This window comes from Monodelphis domestica, chromosome 3 (genome assembly GCF_027887165.1).
Source record: "Monodelphis domestica isolate mMonDom1 chromosome 3, mMonDom1.pri, whole genome shotgun sequence".
Lineage (NCBI taxonomy): Eukaryota > Metazoa > Chordata > Mammalia > Didelphimorphia > Didelphidae > Monodelphis > Monodelphis domestica.
Genome location: NC_077229.1, coordinates 528,210,562 through 528,225,383, shown reverse-complemented (window position 1 = coordinate 528,225,383; position 14,822 = coordinate 528,210,562). Strand labels below are relative to the sequence as shown.

General features: G+C 36.5%; 1 long non-coding RNA gene across 1 annotated transcript in view; it reads left to right on the top strand.

The window, feature by feature from the left end:
* LOC130458551 (uncharacterized) overlaps positions 1–14,822 on the top strand; it is a 161,606-nt gene that overhangs the window by 5,564 nt on the left and 141,220 nt on the right. The gene's annotated exons all lie outside the window — the stretch shown is intronic.

Below are 14,822 nucleotides of genomic sequence, written 5' to 3'. Positions count from 1 at the left end.
ATTTCACTGTTGGAAAGGCCATGTGCTGCTGTGTTGTCCAGCTTATCTCAAAGGTAATACTTACAATACCACCAAAGGGAATGGTCAATGAGGGATCAACCAACATAGACTTTCATGCTTATAGACCTTCCATGGGGAAATCTATACATTACAAAGATAGCACATTCTGTTGATCTATACCCAATCTATGGTTCCAATTGTTAGGAAGTTTTTCCTTACATTAAGCCCAATCTGGCTTCTTTGAAATTTCCATCTATTTTCTAGGTTTTAACTTCAGAGAACAAATAGAGCTCATATCATTTTAAATGACTACCTTTCAAATACTTGAAGACAGCTATCATATCTCCTGCTAAGGATTTTCTTTGGTGTGCTAAACAGCTCTCTTTCCTTCATCCAATCCTCATGTGACACTGACTCAAGATCCTCCACCATCCTACGTACACCCTTCTCCACACCTATATATTTCTGAAACTGGGGTCCCCAGAAGAGAACACAATACTCATATGTTGACTAAGAGCGAAATGGGACAACTGTAAAGGTTAAAATTATGGTTGAGACTGAAAAGTCTAAATTTAAGTGGTCACCAGGGGAAATCCAAAATAATAAAATACCCAAGTCAGCTGGAATTTTTTATAGTAATTTAATTGATAGTGGAGGAGATTAAGGAAAAGGAAGAAGGAGAAGGAGTAGGTTTTTTCTCTCCCTCTCCCCCCACCTGACTAGTATTGGGCAGGGAGATCAGGAGATAAGGAAGTAAGGGTTTAGAGTATGAAGGAGGAAGGAGTCAGCCAGAACTCCAGAAAAAGAAGGGCTAAAGTCTGATGCCTGAATCAGCTCAAGGCAAACTCACCACCAACACTCCAAGATGTCAAAATGCCTAGCACGCTGCCAGCCAGAGTCACCTCTCCAGGGAAAGAGGAAGAGAGAGGAAGTGATGTGCCTTATATGGTACATATATACAGGCCTGTATATAGGCCTGCTGCCTAGAGAGGAAGTGTCATGTTCCAGGAAAAGCAAGCAGACTAATGTCACTGGGTTGAAGAACCTGTGGTTGGGACTAAGGTTTAAGAAGACTGGAACTGTAGGAAGGAACTAGGTTATGTTATGAAGGTGTTGAATTCAAGAGAAATTTGTATTTGATTATAGAGGTGACTGGGAACCAATGGAATTTATTGAATTTCGGGGGGGGGGGAGTTGACATGTTGAGATTTGCATGCAATTTTAGGAAAATTGCAGTGGCTAAATGAAGGCTAATGGATTGTGGTAAGGGACAGACCTGAGGCAGACACACCACCAGATTTGTGGCAGTGTCAGAGCAGGGGTGTGCCTGAGAGTTGGGGTAAAGGTGACACTGAGAGACCTTGCTCACAGATCCAATATGATGATGACAGTGAGGAGTCCATGGAATTACATTTCTGTCCAACTGTAAAATTAAACTTAAATTGTGAGGCTGCTAGTAGCTTTAATAACTTTGTTACATCAAAGTAGTAATAATAAAGAGAGGGGAAGGGAAGAAAGAGGGAGTTATGTAGCTCCTTACTCTATTGGCCGCCATGATGGATTGAAGCTGAGCACTGACAAGAGTGCCTTCAGGATCCAAGCTCCAACCAGAAGAACCTCTAACAGGCTTCTGGTTTGACCTTATAAGCTCTTTTCTCCACCCACTAACTCACACATTACATCTCAAGAACCAACCTTAGTTTCTCCATTTGCCTGGGCCACCCAGCAGGGCATCACCTGTGGGATCAGCTTCCTCTCTTGTTGGCTTCTGGGTTCTCTGACTTCCTTTCTCTGAGGCTGTCTGTATCTTCTCATCTAAGGTATTTGACCTTCAGGTCACTGAGAGGTGACATGAATGGAGAGGAAAATTCTCTTCCAACATACCCCCCATTTCTCCATCTTTTCTTTTTAAAATAGCATGAAATACTCTCTTAAAAGCTTTGCTAAAATCTAGGAAAACTCTACGTCCATTATTTATGAGAGGACATAAAGCGTCTAAGAAGGCAAGGAGGTTCAATTTGCATTTTTTTAGGTCATTCCCACAGTGATGAGACCACAGTTCACCTGAAATATTGAAATAATTAACTGTTCTTTTTACTCAGCTCCTGCTCTGGGGGCTCCCCTGGTTTCTGAAAGGCTTCGTTAGTAGAGCGCAAACATGCTAAAGTATGTTCTGCTATGCTGGCAAAGTTTGAACTCTAGGCTTCCAAAATAACTGTTGGTCTGTTGTCAGAAGACAGTCATCAGTAATGATATTGGAAGAAACAGAGTACAGGCATGACCTCATGATTTCATTAGAATCAGGTATTAGCTGATACTTGCCTCCACCACTTTACTGCATAGCTGGATTTTTTTTAAAAGAGTCTCAAAATGGATATGAGGAGTTTAATTTTTTGAAATGATGTTTTCAAACTAAGTAGGAATCTGAACAATTATGAACAATATAGTTTGAAAATCCCTATTAAAACCCACACCACTTATATTTTTGTAAAACAAAATGAATTTTATTGATAACTTATTTGCAATTTTTATATTAATGGTTACTATGTATGTTGTTTTAATTCTGGCTTCATTTGTGTGTTCTGCATTACTTCATAGATAAAGCCACATTTCTTTTTAATCTTCAAATTCATTATTTTTAACATTACAATAATATTGCATTATATAACATTATTAGCTATCTCAGTCACCATTCATGAAGGTTGCTTCAAATTATTTACTCATATAAATAAAACAGCAATAAATATTTTTCAATAGATATGTATTTTTGACTCAATATTAGCATTAAATTGGATCCTTGGAATTAGATTACTAGATTAAACCGAAACTTCAATTTTATTATGGTTAATTGATAGTGTCAAATTTTGTAACAAAAAAGTTTGCACAATTTTACAATTCTGCCAATAACATCTTTGAGATGGTTTTGGCTTTGAGATGGACCTCTACAAGCAGGGAGAAGCTCTGAAAGCCTTGCTACCTGGGTGACTAATTTTCAAGCTTTGTTTAATTTACTCCCTGGAAGAGCCTGGAACACTGCAATGGGAGCAGAAATAGAGGGTATGGATTTTTTTTTTAACTGAGTTCATGGAAGCATCACTCTCTTACCCTTTGAGAGTAGAGATCTAGGACAGAGACCCTGAGAACAGTGGTCTGGCTCCTTTATCTGTTGAAGAATTGAGATAGCTGCAACTTACAGCCTGATCATTGGTGAATTTTCCCCAGGCAGCCCAAGGGCCACTTGATCCCTTTTTGGTCCCCATTCCTTTCAAGAAACTAAATGCCTTAATCTAGTATAGTATCTCTCATTCTTTAAAGTTGTTTTCATTTTTTTAAGTAAGCATATAAAAGATTTATGATTTCACTTATGTACCATCTTCTTTTTCTTTTTATAAGGAAATTTGTTTTATTTGGTTTTGTAAAATTTTGAATAAAAAAAATTTAATCGTCTTGTGATGTACAGTTTGATTATCTATGGGAGTTGGGTAGAGATTCTCACTCATCATTCCTGAATTTAAGATTGCCACCAAGTTGTCTGGGGGATATAATTTCTTCCAGGCAGATTCATGATCATGATTATGTATAGAGACAATTTTGCCTGCCTAGAATAATTTGACAGTAAGGTACCCCCAAACAATTTTACCTTTATTGAAGGTCAATAAGAGCATCATCAATATATCACCTGACATAAGGGGTCTTGGAAGTACTAATGACATTCTCTTTATGTGTCCTGGTCATGTGTTCCCTATGAAAAGTGCCCTCAGGAGTGACACCCATTCAGACCTGATGGTGCGTATATTTGTGGTACATTGAGCTCTAGATTTATCAAAATTGGGAAAGAGGATGCAGTATCATACTTTTTCTTTTATGCCATTTTGCCTCAGGGATGGGAACTCCACTGGGAAGTCCAGTCTAGTTTTTAGATAAGACCATTGATTTCAGAAGGAACATAGACATCTACTTAAGTTGCCAAGATATGTCACTTAGGCATGGACATTCTACCAAAATCTGGAATGTAATTTAGAACTTAAACAATTCATGGTTCAGGGATTAGGACACTGGAAATTACTTGTTTTCATGATGTTTCCCTGATTAGAAATTCCTTAGGGTAGACTTCTTTTGACTCCTTTTGTATGCCCAGTGCTTAGCACAATGCCTGGCATATGGTAGGCATTTAATAAATGTTTACTGATTGATTGATATTAGGGAGAAACCAAAGGATACTGAAGTAACATGTCGTTGGTAGAGATGCAAAGAAGACATCTGACTGAAGGCATTCCACTAACTAGCTTATTAAATGTCCATCAGCAACTGAATTTAACTGGAAGCTAGAAGGCACTGAAGAACTCATGAAGTCAATAACTGATGGCTATTACAGTTCTAGTCATAGGATGGTTGGGAATATCATGAGCTAAACAGAGATGAGGCAGCTAGGTGGCACAGAAGATAGAATGCTAGGCCTAGAGTCAGGAAGACTTGTCTTTGTGAATTCAAATCTGACCTCAGATACTTTCTAGCTGTGTGACCCTGGACAAGTCAATTAACCCTTTTTGCCTCAGTTTCCCTATCTATTAAAATAAGCTGGATAAGTAAGAAAAGCTTAAATGAAATAATCATAAAGAGTCAGACAAACTGAACAAACAACTACAAAATAGAGATTAGCTTTAACTTTTGAGATTAAGAAGTTAGAGAGCAATTCCCTAATAATATGATATTTAGATTCATGTGATGAAAGCCAGGTATATATATATATATATATATATATATATATATATATATATATATATATATATATATAAAATGAGGTATTGGGAGTTGATAATTCAGTCTTTATTAGGAACAAGATTCTCCTGCTGCTACTTTAGAGTCATAAAATGGAAATTATTGATTTTATTTTCATTGCAGAAAAGAGTAAATGGTTAACATTCACAAGAATGAATAATTCGTTTTTGATTGTGCAAAGTTGGAGAAGAGCTTAGAAGCCCAATGGAATGGCCATAAACCTGAGGGAAATAAGTTATGAACTACGATGAGACTCTATTATAACCTTAGATAAGAGTATTAGAAAGCAGAAAGAAAGGTTAAAGTTTGAAAAAATCTTATTGAACACAGATTCTGGGAATAAAATGGAATTTTCAAATGTCACATGCCATCGAATAGTTTGAATAGATGAATCATAGGAATGACTGTTCACCTCCAGGGGCTGAGCTGACACATTTTGACTCTAGCACCATCTAATACTGAGTAGTTTTTATTAGCAGATGAAGTAGTGGCCATTCTTGTGTCAAACTGAAAAATAATATTTTATATTATTTCCATGTAGTTTTTTTACCTTTGAAAGTCCAAAGGGTTATAGTTATTTTACAGCCAATTAAATTTTGTTATAGGGTAAACTGAGGCCCATCGAGCAACAGGAACTTGTCCAAGGTCAAATGATATAGTACAGTTGAGATTTCAACTAAGATCTTCTGACTCCAAATCTAGCACCTTTCTAATACTGTATCACTCCATCTTATATATCCTTTATTATATAGACATATTAAATGGTCACCAGGTGGCTAAAGGTTAAATTATCATTAATTTAGGGTGACAGGATGACTAGTATAGCTATTTCTCCTCCAAGAAAAAAGCTTGATAAATACACTTCTTTCACCACAGAAATAGTAAGAAGATCTCATCTCATTTATAAAAGATTTTTTAAAATTACCTTTGACATCTAAGTTAGAGACACATTTGATCTTGTAATAACTTGCCTGAATCTTGCCATGAGCAAACAGTTTTCTGCCACTGGCTGAAAATATGTTTTATTATTTTTCTAAGTTTTCACTGTATAGTCTATTTTGAGAAAGGAGGGCAGTGCTCAACTGCACATGGTAGTTCACATTAAATGTGTTTCTAAGAGAAAAGAACTTACATGGAATACTTTTCAAGATTGGGATAGAATTGTCTCAACCTCAATTATGCTTTTTCATATTGTCACAAATGTTATATGTAACCACAATCAATTGCTTGTAAAAAAACAAACAAGCCTTAATCTTGAAAGCCTTTATAACTTCTCTTTAAGGTCTTACCTACACTTTGCAAACTAGAAATCTGGTTAATTTAACTAAATAGAAGAAACAAAAAAGAAAATTCAGACCTAAACATTAATTGCTTTGCATTAATACTCTAATTTGAAAGTAACTACAAAGTTTGTCAAATTACTTATAAGTTTTTCATTGCACATGAATTATTACATAGTAACTATTAGTAGGAAATGCCAAAGAAGGATGTGAAATTCTAGATTTTTAAAAGTTTATTTATTTAACTAATTAATTAAGAATATTTTTCCATGGTTATGTGATTCATGTTCTTTTTCTTCCCTTCTCCCAATCCCCTCTCGTAGCCAATGAGCAATTCCATTGGGTTTTACACGTGTCACTGATCAAGACCTAGTTCCATATTATTGATAATTGCACTAGGGTGATCATTTAGAGTCTACATCCCCAATCATATCCCCACTGAAACATGTGATCAAGCAGTTGTTTTTCTTCTGTGTTTCTACTCCCACAGTTCTTCCTCTGAAGGTGGATAGTGTTCTTTCTCATAAGTCCCTCAGAATTGTCCTGGATCATTGCATTGCTGCTAGTAGAGAAGTCCATTACATTTGATTATACCACAGTGTATCAGTCTCTGTGTACAATGTTCTCATGGTTCTGTTCCTGTCACTCTGCATCAATTCCTGGAGGTTGTTTCAGTTCACATGGGATTGCCCCAGTTCATTATTTCTTTTAGTACAATAGTATTCAATCACCAACATATACCACAATTTGTTCAGCCATTCCCCAATCTAAAGGCATTCCCTCATTTTCCATTTTTTTGCCATCACAAAGAGTGAGGCTATAAATTATTTTTGTTCAAGTCTTTTTTCTTATTATCTCTTTGGGGTATAAATTCAGCAGTGCTATGGATGGATCAAAGGGCACAGTCTTTTAATGCTTTTTGGGCATAATTCCAAGTTGCCTTCCAGAATGCTTGGATCAATTCACAACTCCACAGGCAATGCATTAGTGTCCCAATTTTGCCATATCTCCTCCAACATTTATCACTTTTCTTTGCTGCCATGTTGGCCAGTCTGCTAGGTGTAAGGTGGTGGTAACTCAGAGTTGTTCTAATTTACATTTCTCTAATCTGGAGAGATTTAGAACACTTTTTGATGTGCTTATTGATAGTTTTGATTTCTTTATCTGAAAATTGCCTATTCATGTCCCTTGCCTATTTATCAATTGGGGAATGGCTTGATTTTTTGTACAATTGATTTAGCTCCTTATAAATTTGAAATTATTAGACTTTTGTCAGAAGTTTTTGTTATAAATTTTTTCCCAATTTGTTCCTTCTCTTCTAATTCTTGTTGCATTGGTTTTGTTTGTACAATTTTTAAAAATTGAATTTGATGTAATATAACTGCAATATGAGGGCAAGAAGAGAATGGAGTATTCCCTCCCCGCTGGATCAGGACCACAGTAAGGTAAAGATGGAGTTGAGTCAAGTAGAGAGAGAGAGGATGGACTGTCTTCCCTCCAGCTCTATCTTACAAACCCCACTCTGGTTGCCTATCAATATCTTAACTTCTGTTCCCTAAGAGACCTTGGCTAAACAGGCTTGATGCAGTTCTCTCTCCATGGGAGAGGAATGTCACTTCCCTTCCCCCAACCTCAAGTCTCTCTATAGTTAAAAGTTAAAATTATAGCAACTGGGCAAAAAGTAGGGGAAAAAAAGGCAAAAGCTCCAAAGAGAGTTTGAGTTCCCCCAGAGTTTGTGAGGGTGGGTGGGTGGGGTGAAAAGTTTTGGCAGGTGAAATATGGCTTAAAATTTTTTTTATCTAGGTTATCTTAAAAAAATTGAGAGTTTTTCTCATCCCTTCTGGTTGCCAACTGTAAAAGTTAAAATTATAGATCTCAATAATAGAATGCTATATTTTAAGGTATTTATCAAATGATCATTAGAAATCAAGGAATGAGGAGGATACAAATAAAGACCATGTGCCCATGACTGGTTAGCCATTTTCAAAATCCCCACTCACTACCATCACCGCTGGCTGCATGCCAAAGGAAGAGACAGGTGGGACTGTCTACTCGACATTTATTCCCTGTCTACAGGAAGTATGTAATGACAGGAAGTCAGTGGTCTCTTGGGAAATTTAGTTCTTTTTTTAGTGTAACAGATTTTCAATTATACACTAGATATGATGGAGTCAGTCACTTGTTCTTATTAATCCTGTTTTACTCTAAGGGAATAAGGCAAGGGCTAGGGCAGATGAGATTAGGAATGTGGCAGAAGGGAACATGGAACAGGGGGTCCCTAGAACATCTGAAATGCCTTCTCCCAAAAGTCTGGGAGCTCAGGCTTTGCTGATCTGACCCCTTGGGATCAGTTAATGAAGTCCTGGCTTTAACTGCGTTGGTAACTGTAACCAGTCCAGGACTTTAGGAGATCTGGAGGAAATCACTCTTTTAGTGAACAGCTTCCAGGTGAAGTCTTATTCACTTGGTTGTCTTCTTGGGGTATTGGGTCAAGCTTTCACACGAGGAGATAAGTGCTGGTTCAGAGATCCACCCAGTCCACCTTCTTGATAGCTTCTCAGAGAGGAGGAGATGTTTCCAACTGTGCAGACCAGTTCACTTCCTTTCCTTTTCCCAGAATTCTCTCTCCTTCATGCCCTTTCCCCGTTCCTGCAAAATTCTCCTGTTTGCTAGATCTGCTTCTCTCTATTCTGCTGGCAGATTAAGTCCAGTTCCTCTCTTACAGTAATCAAAATTATTCATTTTACATTTTGTTATAGTCTTCACCCTTTGCTTGGTATTAACATCTTTTCTTTCCCATAGATCTGAAAGGTATACTCTTCTGTGTTCACCTAATTTGCTTATAGTTTCCTTCTTTATATTCAGGTCATTCACCCATTCTGAGTTTATCTTGGTGTAGGGTGTGAGATGTTGATCCAATCCTAGTCTCTCCCACACTGTCTTCCAATTTTCCCAGCAGTTTTTGTCCAACAGTAGATTCTTGTCCCAAAAGCTGAGATCTGGGTTTATCATACACTGTCTGGCTGAGGTCATTTACCCCAAGTCTATTTCACTGATCTTCCCTTCTGTTTCTTAGCCAGTAGCATATTGTTCTGATGACCACTGCTTTATAGTACAATTTGAGATCTGGTACTGCTAGACCCCCATCCTTCATATTTTTTTTTTTATTATTTCCCTTGATAGTCTCAATCTTTTGTTCTTCCAAATCAACTTTGTTATAATTTTTTCTAATTTAGTAAAAAAGTTTCTCAGTAGTTTGATAGGAGGTATGACACTGAGTAAGTAAATTAATTTGGGTAGAATGGTCATTTTTATTATGTTAGCTCATCCTACCCATGAACAATCAATGTTTTTCCAATTGTTTAGATCTAGTTTTAATTGTGTGGAGAGTGTTATGTAGATGTGTTCATATAGTTCCTGTTTGTCTCAGCAGATAGATTCCTAAATATTTTATATTGTCTAGGGTGATTTTAAATGGAATTTTTCTTTCTAATTCTTGGTGCTGAGATGTGTTGGAGATATATAGAAATGCTGTTGACTTGTGCGGGTTTATTTTGTATCCTGCAACTTTGATAAAGTTGTTGATTATGAAATTCTAGATTGTACTATAATTGCATAGAGAGAAATAGATTGGTTTCCTTGATAGAGGGCTGACTTATTCTTGTTCAGATCTAGCTTCAACTGTGTGACTAGATAAGTCATTTAATCTCTCAGTGCCACATCAGGGCACCTAAGACTATAAATTACAGATGAGTTGCTGACAGAAAAGTTCCTTACTCAGAAGAAAGCATAGGTCTCCAATAAAATAATATAATTATTTTTATATAATAATAATTAATATAATTTTATATAATAAATTAATATTATTAATATTATATTATAATGAATTAATATAATTTTATATAATGATAATTAATATAATTGCTATTTTAAAAATTGTTACTGTTAAAGATCTGAACTATGCTCATGAACCTTTTAGATAATTTTGGTGGAAATGCATTTAATTCATTAAAAATAGAAAATAGAACACTAGATTATTGTCATCTATAACAATTTCTAAAAATTACCCTCCTTGAATTATTAATTACCCATTCCTATTGCTGTAGAGTATCTACGTTTAAGGATCTCATTCATTTCTGTAAAATGGGATTTTACTGTAAAAATAACAACAAAGGATAAACCCTCACAAATAAATTTTATTTGTCTTCACAATATTCTCCTAATCCCCATAAAATTAAATGTTATTATTCCTGATTCATGATTAAGGAAACTAGAGACTGAAGAATTTGCTGGTAGATGCAAGAATTAAAGACCACTCTTCTAAGTGACTCATTTAGGGATTTTTTTAATTGGCCACACTTTAAACGTTTTTTTTTAACCCTTCTGTCTTAGAATTGATATTAAGCATTGGTTCCAAAGAAGAAGACTGTAAGGCCTAAGCAATAGGGGTGACTTGCCCAGACTCACAGAGATAGGAAGAATCTTGAGCCATATTTGAACTCAGAACTTTTAATTTCTAGACCTGGTTCTCAGTCTACCCAGCTGCCCCCACACTTATTTTTTAAACTAATGGGGTTGCTAAAGGACATGGAATTACGTTCTCCTATGGATCCAAAAACAATTTGGGACAGAATTTTGGGGCTGCAAATAAAATCTCCAAAGTCACAAAGAATTGTGTTTCTTCTGCCCTCAGAGTGACATGAAAACCATAATCAAGTACAACAGGAATGGAGGGCTGAACACTTAGAGAAAGATGAGTTTGAGTCTTTGAACGTGAGAAATTAACTTAGGTTTTGGACTAGGGTTCCTTCACATTGTACTTTCCATTAATACTCAATCTTTTAATAGAATTAGCCACAATCAAGAATCGGTCACTACAACGACAGCATGCAAATGATACCCCCAATGTGAGCCCCGTGGATATAACACGGTATTTTGACAACAGGTCGCTTCCACTTCTCACATTCTTGGGCTGTTGACAAGTAATTGTAGTTCCCCCTCACCCAGCAGCACCAAACAACACTGTACATATATCTCTCATGGTCTGTGACAACATCCTACAAATGATTTTTCCCCGACATGTGCTCAAATCTCATTATCCAGCAAAGAAAGAGCTTCCAGATATGTGATTTTCTCCTGAACTCCTTTAATAGGCATAAATACAGACTGCCACAAACTTTAAAGAGCATCATTTGCCTGGCGCGTAGCAAGCTCTTAAAAATACTTTTCATTCATTTGGGAACGTCACCTGTGCCGAAGGACATCCATTTTGCACTAACCAGAATAAAAAGTTAGAAGCGGATGTTCCAAATTGACTGCACGCACTTTACCTCTCCCCACGGGCTGTTATGAAGCCAAGAAGGCTTATTTTCGGTGAGTAAGAAGTTGCCTGAAGAGGGTATCCAGCTAATAAAGAAGATGACAAGTCAGGACGCATCTCCAAGCAACGGGTCCAACGAAGTCTGAAGCGACTAAAGCGCACGTACTGATCCATTCATCGCTCTTCCTTCTTGCCACAACTTATAAAGGTAGGCTGCCCAGAAAAACCCTGGGGCAAATGCTCCATAGTTTCTTGATGTAGTGTAGCCCTGGTGAAAGCTTTGAGGTGACTGAAAAATATATTATTAGAGCCTCAGCATCTGAGTTCACAGGGATATATTTACACCTATCTGTACACCCAAGGCTGACCTACCTGTACCCTGCCCAACATCCGCTCTTCCATCACCTCTCTCCTTCCGCCCCTTGCCAAGGGCTCTTTAAGAGCACAAATGGCGCAGTCAGACTATTTCCTACCACCCTCATGAAAATAAATGTGAACAGGTGCCAGCATTCTTACTTTGCTTCTACACTGATTCAGATACCCCAGTTCAGTATTCGTTCACAAACTAAATGAAATGAGAGAAACTGCCCTCCAACATGACTTGTATCTCAAAAATTTTAACAGGTAGATTCTACCATGAATGGAAAAAACCAGTGGAGAATGCACAGTAAAATTGTTTTTAGGAATAATTTATTATTTTTCTATAAATATAAAAAGGAGTAAATAAAATATAAATAAAATGATACTAATAAAAGCAAATATTTAAATGTAAATAACAAAGTAAAGATAATTTTAAAAACGCTTCAGGCAATTTACCCAAATTAAGTTATCTATCTGAATTTAATAATCTGAATCAGTGTATTTTTTCTCATAATAATGAGTCTTCAGATAGGCAGCTGGAAATAATGATTAAAAAATGATGAACTGAGATATACATGCCAGAGATTCAAATCTTGATTCAAAATTTAATTTGTCACTGTTGGCAAATTACTTTAGCTTTCTAAACCTCAGTTTAATAAAATATAATTGTGAGTTTAAAAAAAAAGGATGTTTGTGGGAAAGAGAGGAGAAAAGGGTGGGTAGGGAGCCTTTAGGTTGATAGCATCTTAACATATCAAAATGGTTTATTCTGCATCTAGAACTGCTTATAGTAGTCTTTGAGAAATTTAAAGTCTACCATAAAAACAGATAAGGATCATGAACAGGAGAGTTACAATTTCTGAAAAGTATTTTTTTTTTTCCTGAGCTTTTGTGTTTACTCTCCAGACTGTACTGATGGACTTTCCCTACTAAGTCCCAGAAACTTCTTCCTGGAAGCCCCCACAGCCTTGTAATTTGTATGCCCTCCTCTTCCATGACTTCTTCCTCTATAGCTTTCAGGCTGTCCACTGCTTTCTTTTCTCATTAGAATATAAGATCCTTAAGGTGTAAAAATTAAAATTAATCATCAATAATGTGGAATGTTATATTTTAAGAGATTTATTAATGATCATTAGAAGTAAAGGAATAAAAAGGTAACCAAATGAAAAACAATGAACAAACACATGCCCTTGGCTAATCAGCCTGTTCAAAATCCCCACTTACCACCACAGTTGCTGACAGGAAGCAAAGAGGCAGGACCAGCAGCCCACTGCCTAATATCCCCTGTCTACAGGAAGTACATAATGGCTTGAAGTCAGTGGGCTCTCGGGAAATGTAGTTTTTAGGGTAACAGATTTCCAATTATACAAAGGGCAAGAACTGATTTTTCTGGTTTTTCTTTTTGTTTAATTTTCTGTGCTTATCAAAGAGCCTAGTAAGTAGTAAATGCAAAATAAATGTCTTTAAATAAATAAAAGCTTTGCCTGGTTGTTGAGATTCTTCCTCTCTTTGGAGTTAATATTCCATAGCTCACTACCTTGTTCTTAGTCAGTCACATCCAACTCTTGGAGACCCCTTTTGGGGTTCTCTTGGCCAAGACAATGGATTGATTTTCCCTCTCCTTCTCCATCTCATTTTACAGTGAAGAAACTGAGGCAAATGGGAATAAATGACTTGTCCAGGGTCACATAGCTAATAAGTATCTGAGGCTGGCACTGAACTCAGGGCTTCCTGACTCTGGAGCTGTTGCTTCATCAACTGTAAGACAGAACTGTCTCTACTGTAATTCTAGCTTGAACTATTTCAAATGAAGCTCCTTAAGCCAAGGAAGAAGGAAAATGTACTAAAATGATGGGGTGGAAATACTTTGTCCTAATAATTCAAAATAAATATGAACATATAAAGAGGCAGACAATTGTGGTGTCTAATCTTCATGCTGGACTAAAAGCATCATGAGGGCAGATGATTTAGCTAAACTTTTTGCCACTACTTGTAAGGAAATGTATTTTATACACACTAAGTCCCTTATAGCTTTAAAATATATTAGAATTTGTAGATTTAAAGTGAATTATTCATTTTGGTCATTTAATCAAAACTTTTATTTGTTTAGTGCTGAAAAAGTTAATTTTGTACTATAGGGTAGATTCCAACTCTCCTTTCTCATCCTCTTGGGTTCTTGTCCCACTTCCCTGGATGCCAGCAAGCCCTGAGACAAAATGTGGGGAGTGCTTCTGTGGCACCAGGAATAATTTCTTTGCCAGGGGACACTTCTTAGATTATTAAAATGTTTGGATTTTCCCAGTCTATACAATCCATGAGGGATGAGTATTGAGCTCAGTTCAAGATGAGAAAAGAAATAATTCAACATATTAAAAATAAATATTCTCGTATCCACGCTAGAAAGGCTTGAGAAGAATGTAAGAAACAAATTAGTCACCTTAGGATGGATCTTGCTAAATAAAGGTTTATCACGGCAGAGACGATAGAGTAAGACTCTGTAATGGGGCCAGACTCCTGTCCACCTCATCTGAGATTTCTGAAGGAGAGATGAAAGAAGGGGTTCAGGATAAGAAGAGTTTGGCTTTTGTTTTACCACTGGACCTTGGTTAACAGCTAAGAAAAGTTTGGCTTCAATATGAATATAATAATGTTAAAGAATTCATCTCTGGTTTCCAAATTTTGTTGTGAAAATCCATTCTCTGGGAATCTCAACTTCATTACATAGCACCATGAGCATTAACTATTATCTTCTACATGCTTATTTTTTTTGCTCTTATAAACTGTTTTCTAAAGTAGTATCTTCTTTTAAATAACCAACTGATCCTAGAGCAATGATTTTGCATTGACTCTCCAGTCTAAGACAAGACTATCTAATATTTACCTTGAAATGATTCTAAGTAAATACTGATTTAAAAGACAGTATCTCTCTTTTGATACCAAATCCATGCTACTGTAAATTGTCCTCAAAAACAAGTCAGTAAACTTCTCCAAACCAAATGTCTATGGTTCTCGGAGAGCAGTTACCAGGATGTTTTCAACCTTGTTGATTTTTGAGTCCTATTCAGGAGTGTGTGAGAGTCAGC